General features: G+C 41.0%; 1 protein-coding gene across 1 annotated transcript in view; it reads right to left on the reverse strand.

Moving 5' to 3' along the window:
- The window catches only part of pinx1 (PIN2 (TERF1) interacting telomerase inhibitor 1), a 259,762-nt gene that overhangs the window by 135,070 nt on the left and 112,572 nt on the right, over positions 1–12,120 (reverse strand). The gene's annotated exons all lie outside the window — the stretch shown is intronic.

Below are 12,120 nucleotides of genomic sequence, written 5' to 3' on the forward strand. Positions count from 1 at the left end.
CAGAGTTTGGGAGAGAAAGAGAAAAAAACACCAGAATTTCAGATTCCTGAAGTTTTATTGGAAGGGGACTCTCCTTCCAAACAATAACATCTCCTCCTCCTCAGCACCATCCTAGTAGGCACTCGACTCTTCTCAGCAAGGTAAAGTGAGGTTAAATTTTCATTTATTTCACCTAATTGCTTTTGTATTTATGTATTTTAGTATTAAGCAGTGTTTAAATTATTTTATACAACCCCATCAATGTATAATATGCCAATAACAATAGGATTTTTTTTCATGGGAACAGATTAATCATTTTCCCTTTATTTCATATGGGAAAAATTTGTTTGGTGTAAGTCCTGTTTGGTATACCTGGAACGGATTAAGGACGTATACCGAGGTACCACTGTACTTTCATTACCTCTAACCAGCTCTGCATTTGTATCGCTCCAATGTTTTTGAATTCTTTATGACGTACTACTTTGTCATCTACTCTTTGTCTTTTATTTCCAGCCCCGGGCGTGGTTACATCTCTTGGCACAAAGTCTCGTCTCACGAGACGTGAAAGCGTCTCTCTGAGAAAGTCACATCTTGTCTCTCTTCCCAAGATTGGTTTATTATAATAGAGATATATTTGGGGTTTGGAGCTCTGTGGCGCCCCCTGTCGGTCACATAAGGAACAGCACAGGTGCATGAATGCCTAGTGAGGGCTGGCCAGTCTTATGGCCTTGGAGCTCCTGCAGATTATGTTTCTGCCTCCAGTTTATCAAGAGTTGTTTTTTGGTTTATCTGCCATCCCAGCCATCTGACCTCGTCATCAGACTTAACTATTGGGATTTAAAAACGATATTATATACAAGGACTATGCAGCGATGTTGTAAATGTACATCTGTTTTATGCATATCTGTATTGATTAATTTTTGATTTATTATATATTCATTTTTAATCTTAACTAGTTTTAGCTTGGTTTTCATTTCTTGCATCTATTTCTTTGACAATTTGTACAACACTTTGAGCTTAAGTATGAAAATGTGCCACAGAAACATACAGCGCTCTCTGCAACGTTGGGGCAAAGACAATTTTCTCCTTGATTTCCCCCTCTGCTCCACAGTTTAAAGTTGCAAATCTAACAAATCAGACATCGTGATTAAAGCGCACACTGCAGACATTCATTTAAGGGGATCTACACAACATGTTTTCTACACTGCCCCACCCAAACACCCCATTTCAGCAAACCCTAATGTTTGGACACAGCAATGGCAGGTCTATTAAAGGAGTCATCATACTTAAGACTTTGTCGCGTATCCCTCGCATGCAATGACTGCTTGAAGTCTGTGATTCATAAACATCAGCAGGTGCTGAGGGTCTTCTCCGTTGATGCTCTGCCAGGCCTCTCATGCAGCCATTTTCAGCTCAATTGGCATCACAGGTGTCTGTGATTCCTCAGGTGAGTTTCATTGCTTCATAATATACCTCAGCTTGCTTTTACAACTTTGAAGTTTGTAATGGTCATTGATCAACAAATAGACAACAGCTGAGCCAATAAAGGTGAAAGAAGCCATCATGAGGCTGTAAAACAAGAATCAAACCATTGGAGACATCATTAAGACCAAAATCAACTATCTGGAATATCATAAAGAAGAACGAACACACTGGTGGGCTCAGTGATCACAAAGGCACTGGTAGGCCAAAGAAGACCCCCACTGCTGATGACAGAAGAATCTTCACTAAGGTCAAGAAAAAGCAACAAATACCTGTGTGACAGATCAGAAACAGTCTTCAGGGGGCCAATGTGTGTGTGTGTGTGTGTGTCAGAGACGACTATCAGCAGAAGACTTCATGAACAGAAACACAGAGGACACACTGCAAGATGCAAACCACAAAAACAGGATGGACAGATGACAGTTTGGGAAAAAGGACTTCAAAGAGCCTGGAGAATTCTGGGAAAAGGTCTTGTGGACAGACGGGACAAAGATGGACCTCATCAGAGTGATGGCGAGAGCAAAGTGTGGAGACGACAAGGAACTGCCTGAGATCCAAAGCAGACCACCTCCTCTGTTAAACATGGTGACACTGGGGGTGTTATGTCTTGTACATGTATGGTTGCCACAGGTCCTGGCACACTTCTCTTCACTGATGACGGAACTGCTGATGACACAATGGATTCTGAGGTATAGAGAAACATCTGATCTGCTCGAGTTCCAGTAAAGACACTCCAAACACACTGGACGGCGCCTCATCTCACAACAAGATAAAGAGCCAAACTGAGGACACACAGGAGTTTATTAAAGCTAAACAAACGGAAAATTCCTGAATAGCCAAACCAGTCACCTGATTTAAATCCAACTGAGCAGGCCTTCCATATGCTGAAGAGAAAACTGAAGCAGGAGCTGAAGATGGCTGTATTAGAGGCCTGGCAGAGCATCACCAGTGAAGACCCTCAGCACACTGGTTATGTCTATGAATCACAGTCTAACTGTATGCTGGGATATGTTAGAGAGAACTAAATATGACAACGGCTTTAACAAACCAAACATTATGGCCCTGAAATGGGCGGGCCGTGTAGAAAACGTGTTGTGTGACCAAAATGTCTACAAGTCCCCTAAAATGAAAGTCTACAATGTGCTCTTTAATCACGACGTCTGAATTGTTTGATTTGCAATTTTAAACTTTGGAGTGGAGGGGGAAATCAAAGAAAAAAGTTTTTGTCCCAAACATTATGGTGGGCTCTGTATTTAGTTGTAGTTGCTGTCAGTCTCCAGATGCTGTTTACGTAAAGATCAAGACCTTGGTGTATTCAAAAAGAAAAACCTCTGATGGGGTGCACTTACTTTTTCACTTGACTGTGCCTGATTTTCGCCGATTCTAATGGGAGGGTAAATCTTGAAAGCAAATAGCACATCTTAGAAAACGGAGGAAAAAAAGAAATAGGAATGTTCCAATCAAAGATTTAGTAAACCCAACATAAACAGGCGGCGTCTCCGGTGGCTCTGAGGCTAGGGATCTGCACTGGCAATCGGAAGGTTGCCGGTTCAAATCCCGTAAATGCCATTAGGGACTCTGCTCTGTTGGGCCCTTGAGCAAGGCCCTTAACCTGCAATTGCTGAGCGCTTTGAGCAGTGAGAAAAGCGCTATATAAATGCAAAGAATTATTAAACAATTATCAACATGAAAGGACAATCCATAACATGAACTGAAACTGCTGAAGCCAACGAGGCCAAAGGCTTTGGAACACAGAACAGAGAGCCTGAAGTTAGAAGCCAACGCAAATATTAAATGGCAAGACTGAGCACGCCAGAAATCCTGCAGCACAAGGCAATGCTTGAGCAACGGGCTGACATACTGCGCGCGCCTCTTTGATGAATTGAAACCCCACCTCTTAATAAGTGACTGAGGTGTAATTGCTCTTCATGAACACACCTATATTTTATAAGGGTGGGGGGTGGTGATAGTAACCTCACTTACATACTGTCTTAAGTGGCAACGGGAGCTCAAACCGTAACAATGACTGAGCCAAGGCAACAACACATCCCAAAATGGCAATCCAGAGAGCCAAAAGAGTCTAAATGGGCAGAGCTCAGGCCAGACTGTAACATCTGGTAGGACGTCAATTCAGCAAAGTCTCCACCTGGACAATTAATAAGAATTAATTTAATTCAATTAAATTGCATAGATTCGTTAAATGATTACAAAAAAGAAATAACTTCTTCTTCTACTTTCGGCTGCTCCCGTTAGGGGTTGCCACAGCGGATCATCTTCTTCCATATCTTCCAAAAAAGAAATAACTATCTCTTACAATTTGAACATTTCTCCAATTATTACTATTGTCCTACATACTTTAATCAACTTTTATATGAGGTGTCATTTTCTTTCCATAGTTAAGCGGATTAGAAATTTCACTTTAATGAATAATGAGAAGTCAAGCAAAATGACCCCTTTTATTGGCTAACTAAAAAGATTACAATATGCAAGCTTTCGAGGCAACTCAGGCTCCTTCTTCGGGCAAGATGGAATCATGAAAGCCTACAAATTGTAACCTATCAAGTTAGCCAATAAAAGGGGTCATTTTGCTTGATTTCTCACTACAATAATAATGCCTAACATGGTACAACACCCTAGTACTATGAATAATCTCTCTATTATAAAAAAAAATCTTGGAAGGAGACAAGATGTGATTTTTCTCGGAGAGACACTTGTACATCCCGTGAGATGAGTCTACGCCTGGGGCCGGAAATCTATACTAATAAAAGGCAAAGCCCTTACTCACTCACTCACTCATCACTAACTCTCCAACTTCCTGTGTAGGTGGAAGGCTGAAATTTGGCAGGCTCATTCCTTACAGCTTACTTACAAAAGTTAGGCAGGTTTCATTTCAAAATTCAAAGCGTAACGGTCATAACTGGAACCTCTTTTTTGTCCATATACTGTAATGGAGTGCAGCTCGATGGCTGTGGGAGGCGGAGTCGCGTATCGTGTCATCACGCCTCCTACGTAATCACGTGAACTGAAAACAAGGAACAGCCACAAAGAGCGCTGAAGAAAACATTCATTACACAATTGAGAAGGCAGCGAAACAATAAGAAGCAAGCGAGTGACTGACTGAACACAGCACGAGTGATCACTTCGATGAATCAAACCTGTTCAAAAACATTACACAATTGATAAGGTACGAAAAGAATATGAAGCAACTGACGCATACAGGCATAAATTAAGTTCATAGACCTACAAAAGATTGCCATTTTTCTCCTGTACAACCATACGCCTGACTTTATTGAAAAGAAACTAAACTTGCAGTGCTGCTATTCAATGACACTTGCCTAACGTCTGACTTTATTGAAAAGAAACTAAACTTGCAGCGCCGCTATTCAATGACACTTGCCTAACGCCTGACTTTATTGAAAAGAAACTAAACTTGCAGTGCCGCTATTCAATGACACTTGCCTAACGCCTGACTTTATTGAAAAGAAACTAAACTTGCAGCGCTGCTATTCAATGATGCGCCGCTATTCAATTACACTTGCCTAACACATGACTTTATTGAAAAGAAACTAAACTTGCAGCGCCGCTATTCAATGACGCGCCGCTATTCAATTACACTTGCCTAACACCTGACTTTATTGAAAAGAAACTAAACTTGCAGCGCCGCTATTCAATGACGCGCCGCTATTCAATTACACTTGCCTAACACATGACTTTATTGAAAAGAAACTAAACTTGCAGCGCCGCTATTCAATGACGCGCCGCTATTCAATTACACTTGCCTAACACCTGACTTTATTGAAAAGAAACTAAACTTGCAGTGCCGCTATTCAATGACACTTGCCTAACGCCTGACTTTATTGAAAAGAAACTAAACTTGCAGCGCTGCTATTCAATGACGCGCTGCTATTCAATTACACTTGCCTAACACCTGACTTTATTGAAAAGAAACTAAACTTGCAGCGCCGCTATTCAATGATGCGCCGCTATTCAATGACACTTGCCTAACACCTGACTTTACTGAAAAGAAACTAAACTTGCAGCGCCGCTATTCAATGACGCGCCGTTATTCAATTACACTTGCCTAACACCTGACTTTATTGAAAAGAAACTAAACTTGCAGTGCCGCTATTCAATGACACTTGCCTAACGCCTGATTTTATTGAAAAGAAACTAAACTTGCAGCGCTGCTATTCAATGATGCGCCGCTATTCAATTACACTTGCCTAACACATGACTTTATTGAAAAGAAACTAAACTTGCAGCGCCGCTATTCAATGACGCGCCGCTATTCAATTACACTTGCCTAACACCTGACTTTATTGAAAAGAAACTAAACTTGCAGCGCCGCTATTCAATGACGCGCCGCTATTCAATTACACTTGCCTAACACATGACTTTATTGAAAAGAAACTAAACTTGCAGCGCCGCTATTCAATGACGCGCCGCTATTCAATTACACTTGCCTAACACCTGACTTTATTGAAAAGAAACTAAACTTGCAGTGCCGCTATTCAATGACACTTGCCTAACGCCTGACTTTATTGAAAAGAAACTAAACTTGCAGCGCTGCTATTCAATGACGCGCTGCTATTCAATTACACTTGCCTAACACCTGACTTTATTGAAAAGAAACTAAACTTGCAGCGCCGCTATTCAATGATGCGCCGCTATTCAATGACACTTGCCTAACACCTGACTTTACTGAAAAGAAACTAAACTTGCAGCGCCGCTATTCAATGACGCGCCGTTATTCAATTACACTTGCCTAACACCTGACTTTATTGAAAAGAAACTAAACTTGCAGTGCCGCTATTCAATGACACTTGCCTAACGCCTGATTTTATTGAAAAGAAACTAAACTTGCAGCGCCACTATTCAATGATGCGCCGCTATTCAATGACACTTGCCTAACACCTGACTTTATTGAAAAGAAACTAAACTTGCAGTGCCGCTATTCAATGACACTTGCCTAACGCCTGACTTTATTGAAAAGAAACTAAACTTGCAGCGCCGCTATTCAATGATGCGCCGCTATTCAATGACACTTGCCTAACACCTGACTTTATTGAAAAGAAACTAAACTTGCAGTGCCGCTATTCAATGATGCGCCGCTATTCAATGACACTTGCCTAACGCCTGACTTTATTGAAAAGAAACTAAACTTGCAGTGCCGCTATTCAATGATGCGCCGCTATTCAATGACACTTGCCTAACACCTGACTTTATTGAAAAGAAACTAAACTTGCAGTGCCGCTATTCAATGACACTTGCCTAACGCCTGACTTTATTGAAAAGAAACTAAACTTGCAGCGCCGCTATTCAATGATGCGCCGCTATTCAATGACACTTGCCTAACACCTGACTTTATTGAAAAGAAACTAAACTTGCAGTGCCGCTATTCAATGACACTTGCCTAACGCCTCTCCTAAGGGGAGATACTGTAGGATCTAGGCATCAGTCAAAGCACCAATCACAGGCCCGATTAGAAAGCGGAAAGCTGTGATTTGTCATCTCCCTCCCATGTAACAATCACAGCCCGTGTTACAACGCACTTAGTCACCGAATATGTATATATGTAGATATGTGTATATGTAGATATGTATATATATATATATATATATATATATATATATATATATATATATATATATATGTATATGTATATATATATGTTTACATAACCTCTTTAACACACTACTTCTCCGCTGCGAAGCGCGGGTATTTTGCTAGTAAAGAATAAAGAGTAGATGACAAAGTAGAACGTTGTAAAGAATTCAAAAACGTTGGCGCGATACACAGGCAGAGCAGGTTAGAGATAATGGAAGTACGAAAATTCGAAAGTCGAAAAAAAAAAAGGATAGTAAAGATTGCATTATCGCAAACAAACGGAAATTATTACTCTGTGAAATAACGGAACAGGGAAAAAAGATTGAATATATTGTTCAGATTTAAACTAAGTCAGAGACTTGTAGATCATCTGATTCGTGTTGCCATCAGGGAAAAAAAAAATGTGTTTCTTCAAGATGAAGAGGCGTATCCGCGAGAATTAAAAGATTCCTAAAACATTGGCGTGATACACATGAAGAGCAGGTCAGAGATAATGGAAGTACGAAAATTCGAAAGTCTCAAAAAAAAAAAGATAGGAAAGATCGCATTAGCGCAAACAAACAGAAATTATTACTCTGTGAAATAACAGAACAGCAAAAAGAGATCGAATATATTGTTCGGATTTAAACTTTAAGTCGGAGACTTGCAGATCGTCTAATTCATGTAGCCAGCAAAAATTAAAAGGTTCCAAAAATATTGGCGTGGTATGAAGTTCTGTGAGACGGAGACTTTTAACATGAGATTCTTTCAAGTCACGCCCCACTTACAACTATTTTCAAACAAGACCACCATCATCTAACCTCAGTCATGTGAATGTTTTTGTCAGACATACTTCCTGCACGCTCAGCTCTTACAAATTTTATCAGGACAATAATTTTGTACGTTCTAGATGACATGTCAACGACAAAGCGAAGAAGAAAGAGCATGGACAAACATTCGAAAAAGTCATTTTATTTATTAGAGAGAAAGAAAAGATATTCACTCAAGGGCAGTTACAGGGCTGTGGAATCAGAGTCAATTTTGGGCACCTGGAGTCGGGACAACGACTCCGACTCCAAAGCCCTGTAACTGCCTGTGAGTGAATATCGTTTCTTTCTCTCTAATAAATAAAATGACTTTTTCGAATGTTTGTCCTCTTAATAAATTTAAATTGTAATGAAAAAAAAACATACAGCTAGTTGAAATGTCCCATTTCACAAACAATAGTCCTAATTAACTACTTGTTTGATATAAGAATAAAGCCTAGTGCATAGTTGTGTTACTACTAGTGTGAAGTGCAGCTGACCTATTATACAACCTGACATTCACATATTGTAATCTGGATTATGGTACATTACAAAATGTGTTTTCATTTTATTTCAGATGTAATGTGTTTAACAAGTTCATTTGAGTTCATGTTTATTGATGTAGGTGGAGGTGTGTGCGATGGCCTGATGGAGGTTCAGGGGTCCTTGTCTTTTGTTTAAACTGGCCAATACAGTAGAGAGTCAGCTTCATAGTCAGTAGTTCTGTGGTTAAATGACGTGTATGTTGCCTTCCTTCAATCAACATGGAAAATACATTAGCATATTAAATACGTTGCATCCGGAAAGTATTCACAGAGCATCACTTTTTCCACATTTTGTTATGTTACAGCCTTATTCCAAAATGGATTAAATTCATTTTCAAGCTCAATTTTGAGCTTCATGGCAAAGGCTGTGAATACTTATGTACATGGGATTTCTCATTTTTTTTTATTTTTAATAAATTTGCAAAAACCTCAAACGTTTTTAACGTTGTCATTATGGGGTGTTGTGTGTAGAATTCTGAGGAAAAAAATGAATTTAATCCATTTTGGAATAAGGCTGTAACATAATAAAATGTGGAAAAAGTGATGAGCTGTGAATACCGGATGCACTGTATATACACATATACATTATATATATATATATATATATATATATATATATATATATATATATATATATATATATATATATATATATATATATATATTTTCACGGCATTCGAAGTCTGTGTCACAATCTGATTGTATGGGTGGTTACCTACCCGGTAACGCTTGTGGTTGGCCAGCGATCTGCTAACGTCCGCCACGGTGCCCTCAGTTTGTGAAGAGCAGATCATAGAATGGTTGAAATAGTTTACTGTCAAATAAATGCAAAGAGTACACGACACGTGTTTCGCCCTCATTCTGGGCTCATCAGGTGTACACACTCCACTGCACTCCCTCTCGGGAATCGAACCTTGGACGTCAGCGTCAGAGGCGATGCCCCTAACGTTGCGCCACGGCGTGTGGTTCGTTTATTTGACAGCATGTAGATCGGGGTAATTACATTCACGGCATTCGAAGTCTGTGTCACAATCTGATTGTATGGGTGGTTACCTACCAGGTAACGCTTGTGGTTGGCCAGCGATCTGCTAACGTCCGCCACGGTGCCCTCAGTTTGTGAAGAGCAGATCATAGAATGGTTGAAATAGTTTACTGTCAAATAAATGCAAAGATATATATATATATATATATATATACACACTCAGTAGGTGCCATGAAGGAAGGATAGGCATCCTGGCTAGGATAAAGGGAGGGATTCTTGCCCAGCCAGGATTCCATAATGTAAACGGAGAAGTTCATTCCTCCAAACAACAGGTGGCAGTGTTCCTGCACTCCATTCAGACACCCACAGGGTGCCATGGGTATTAAAGTCTGCCAAAGGGTCCTGCCGGGGGGAGAACTGCCCCGGTGTTCATTTGAACTGTAAATGCTCCAGATGACCTGGTCATGACACCGCAATCAGTTTCCAGGTGAAATATAAAAGACAGCCTGTCCCCTCACTTAATTGAGTCAGAGTCGGGAGGCAGCGGGCAACACTCAACTGGAGACACAAGGGTAGTTTTATATTTGTATATTGTGGCTGGTGTTTGTGTAAAAAAAAGGTGTTGGATGCAAATAAAACCCCTTTATCTGAAACTGGAATTTTGTGGGGCATTACTTTGTCTGAGGTTAGGGGGATCTGTGGCGCCCCCTTATGGCTACAATACACACAAGAAAACCACAATCATGACAAACCATGTATAAAAATATACTCAAAAAAAACATGATCTAACATATACAACTGTAACATTTAACCTCTAAATGGGTCAAATGGCAGCAAAAAGATAACCTAATGATATATAACATATAACTTTATATCCAATTAGCCTACTTGATCGCGTCTCTCCACTGTTTGTCCATTGATGACAACCTAAAAGTAACTAATGTCACAGTAGACCTAAATTAAGAGCGTCAGGCTAGTGGACCGCAGCGTTATCGATGGCATGTAAATGTGAAGGAGTTCCAAAAGATTAAGAGGGGGCCATTCAATTTAAACATTTGAAAACAAGAAATAAGATTTTTAAATCAATTCTGCAGCGGACTGGTAAGATGGGAGGCAGTGTGGCGCACTGGTTAAGGCTTTGAACTTCAAACCCTGAGGTTGTGGGGTTCAAATCCCACCACCGTCACTTCACCAACTTGTGCTGCAACTGGAAAAAAAATTAAAAAGAAATGTAACAATTGTATCTGAAATGTTGTAAGTCACTTTGGATAAAGACGTTGGCCAAGTAAGTAAATGTAAGAGGTGGTCAGAATGTGTATATAGGTGGGCAACAGCGTTCTGGACTAGTTGCATGTGTCGTAACGAGGACTGATCGGTGCCCACATACAGAGAGAGTTGTCAATAGTTTAAGCGTGATGTCATAAAAGCATTAATGGCCTTCTCAAAAATCACTAAAGGAAATAAAGGCCTTTACCTTTGCCAAAGGTCTCAGCTGGAAAAAAACAATACATATATTGAACCACAAATTTGTATGAGCTGTCAAAAATCACACCAAAGACCCTCATAATGTCCAGGTGTCCGAACATCACACTCTCAGTTTAATTAGTCCTTGAGTTTAAGAAAGAAAGTTCAATGCCATCTAGTTTTTAATATTATTTAAAAACGCATAGAGGAGGAGGAGCAGGTTGGGAGCATGAGCTGATAGCGCATTGCAGTATCTACCACACGGTGAGCCACCTGGATTGGAACCCGAGTGCAGCGGGTGACATCTCAGCACCATGCTGGAACAGTGTGAGGTTTTTTACATTGGCTGGAGTGCCAATCCTGCCACCAACCCCCAAGTTTTCAATTTAAGTCGGTGGATCTGCTTGAGGGCCTGAATGCCAGTTAACATCACACCCAGGATGAAGCGATTGCAGGTTAAGGGTCTTGCTCAAGGGCCCAATGGAGTAGACTCACTTCTGGCGTCTTTACAGGATTCAAACTGGCAACCTTCCGACTGCACCGCTCCGCACTCATAGAGAGGGAGACTGCATCATCTCATTCTTAATTTCAGTGGCCGATAGATTTGAGTGTCATCAGAGGCCATACTGTACATTTGCATTTGAAAGCTGGATAAAATAAGAACAACAAGGCCAAAAGGGGGCTGACACGTCTGTTCCATTTCTTTTTTCTCAGCTTGATCTTTTAAGGTGTGTGTTGAACGGCCGGGGAACAGGCACGGACCGAACAGTATCTCCCCGTGGCACTAGATGGCAGCCCCCCTGGGTGGCAGTGTTGCTCCGGATTCCCGCAGGGCTCCATGGGAGATGGAGTTCTCTACGACAATGTTGGGAACCTGGGGTGCTGTAGTGGTTCCTGAGCCCATGTGGGCGGTTCTTCCGCCACACCCGGAAGTGCAGCCGGAAATGGGTCATTAAACACCAGGAACACTTCCGGGTGGGCTATCAAAAGGAGCCAACAGCCACCACTCCGGTAGCCAGAGTCGGAAGGTTGCCGGAGAGGAATGGAGGAGAAAAGAGAGGAATAATTGTGGCGATTGTGATATTGTGCTTGTGGGACTGTGTTGTGCTTGTGGGAACAGGGAAGGCGTTGCCCACAGGCAGAAGAATAGAAAAATAAAAGCACTTTTGTTTTTATTAGTGTGCCTCCCGTGTGTGTCTGTGCCGGGTCAAACGCTGGTATAGCGCCTTGGTCACAGGTGATATGCCCCAACCGCACCAAAGTTGTAAAACAGCGG

The sequence above is a fragment of the Erpetoichthys calabaricus genome, chromosome 3 (assembly GCF_900747795.2).
Source record: "Erpetoichthys calabaricus chromosome 3, fErpCal1.3, whole genome shotgun sequence".
Classification (NCBI taxonomy): Eukaryota; Metazoa; Chordata; class Cladistia; order Polypteriformes; family Polypteridae; genus Erpetoichthys; species Erpetoichthys calabaricus.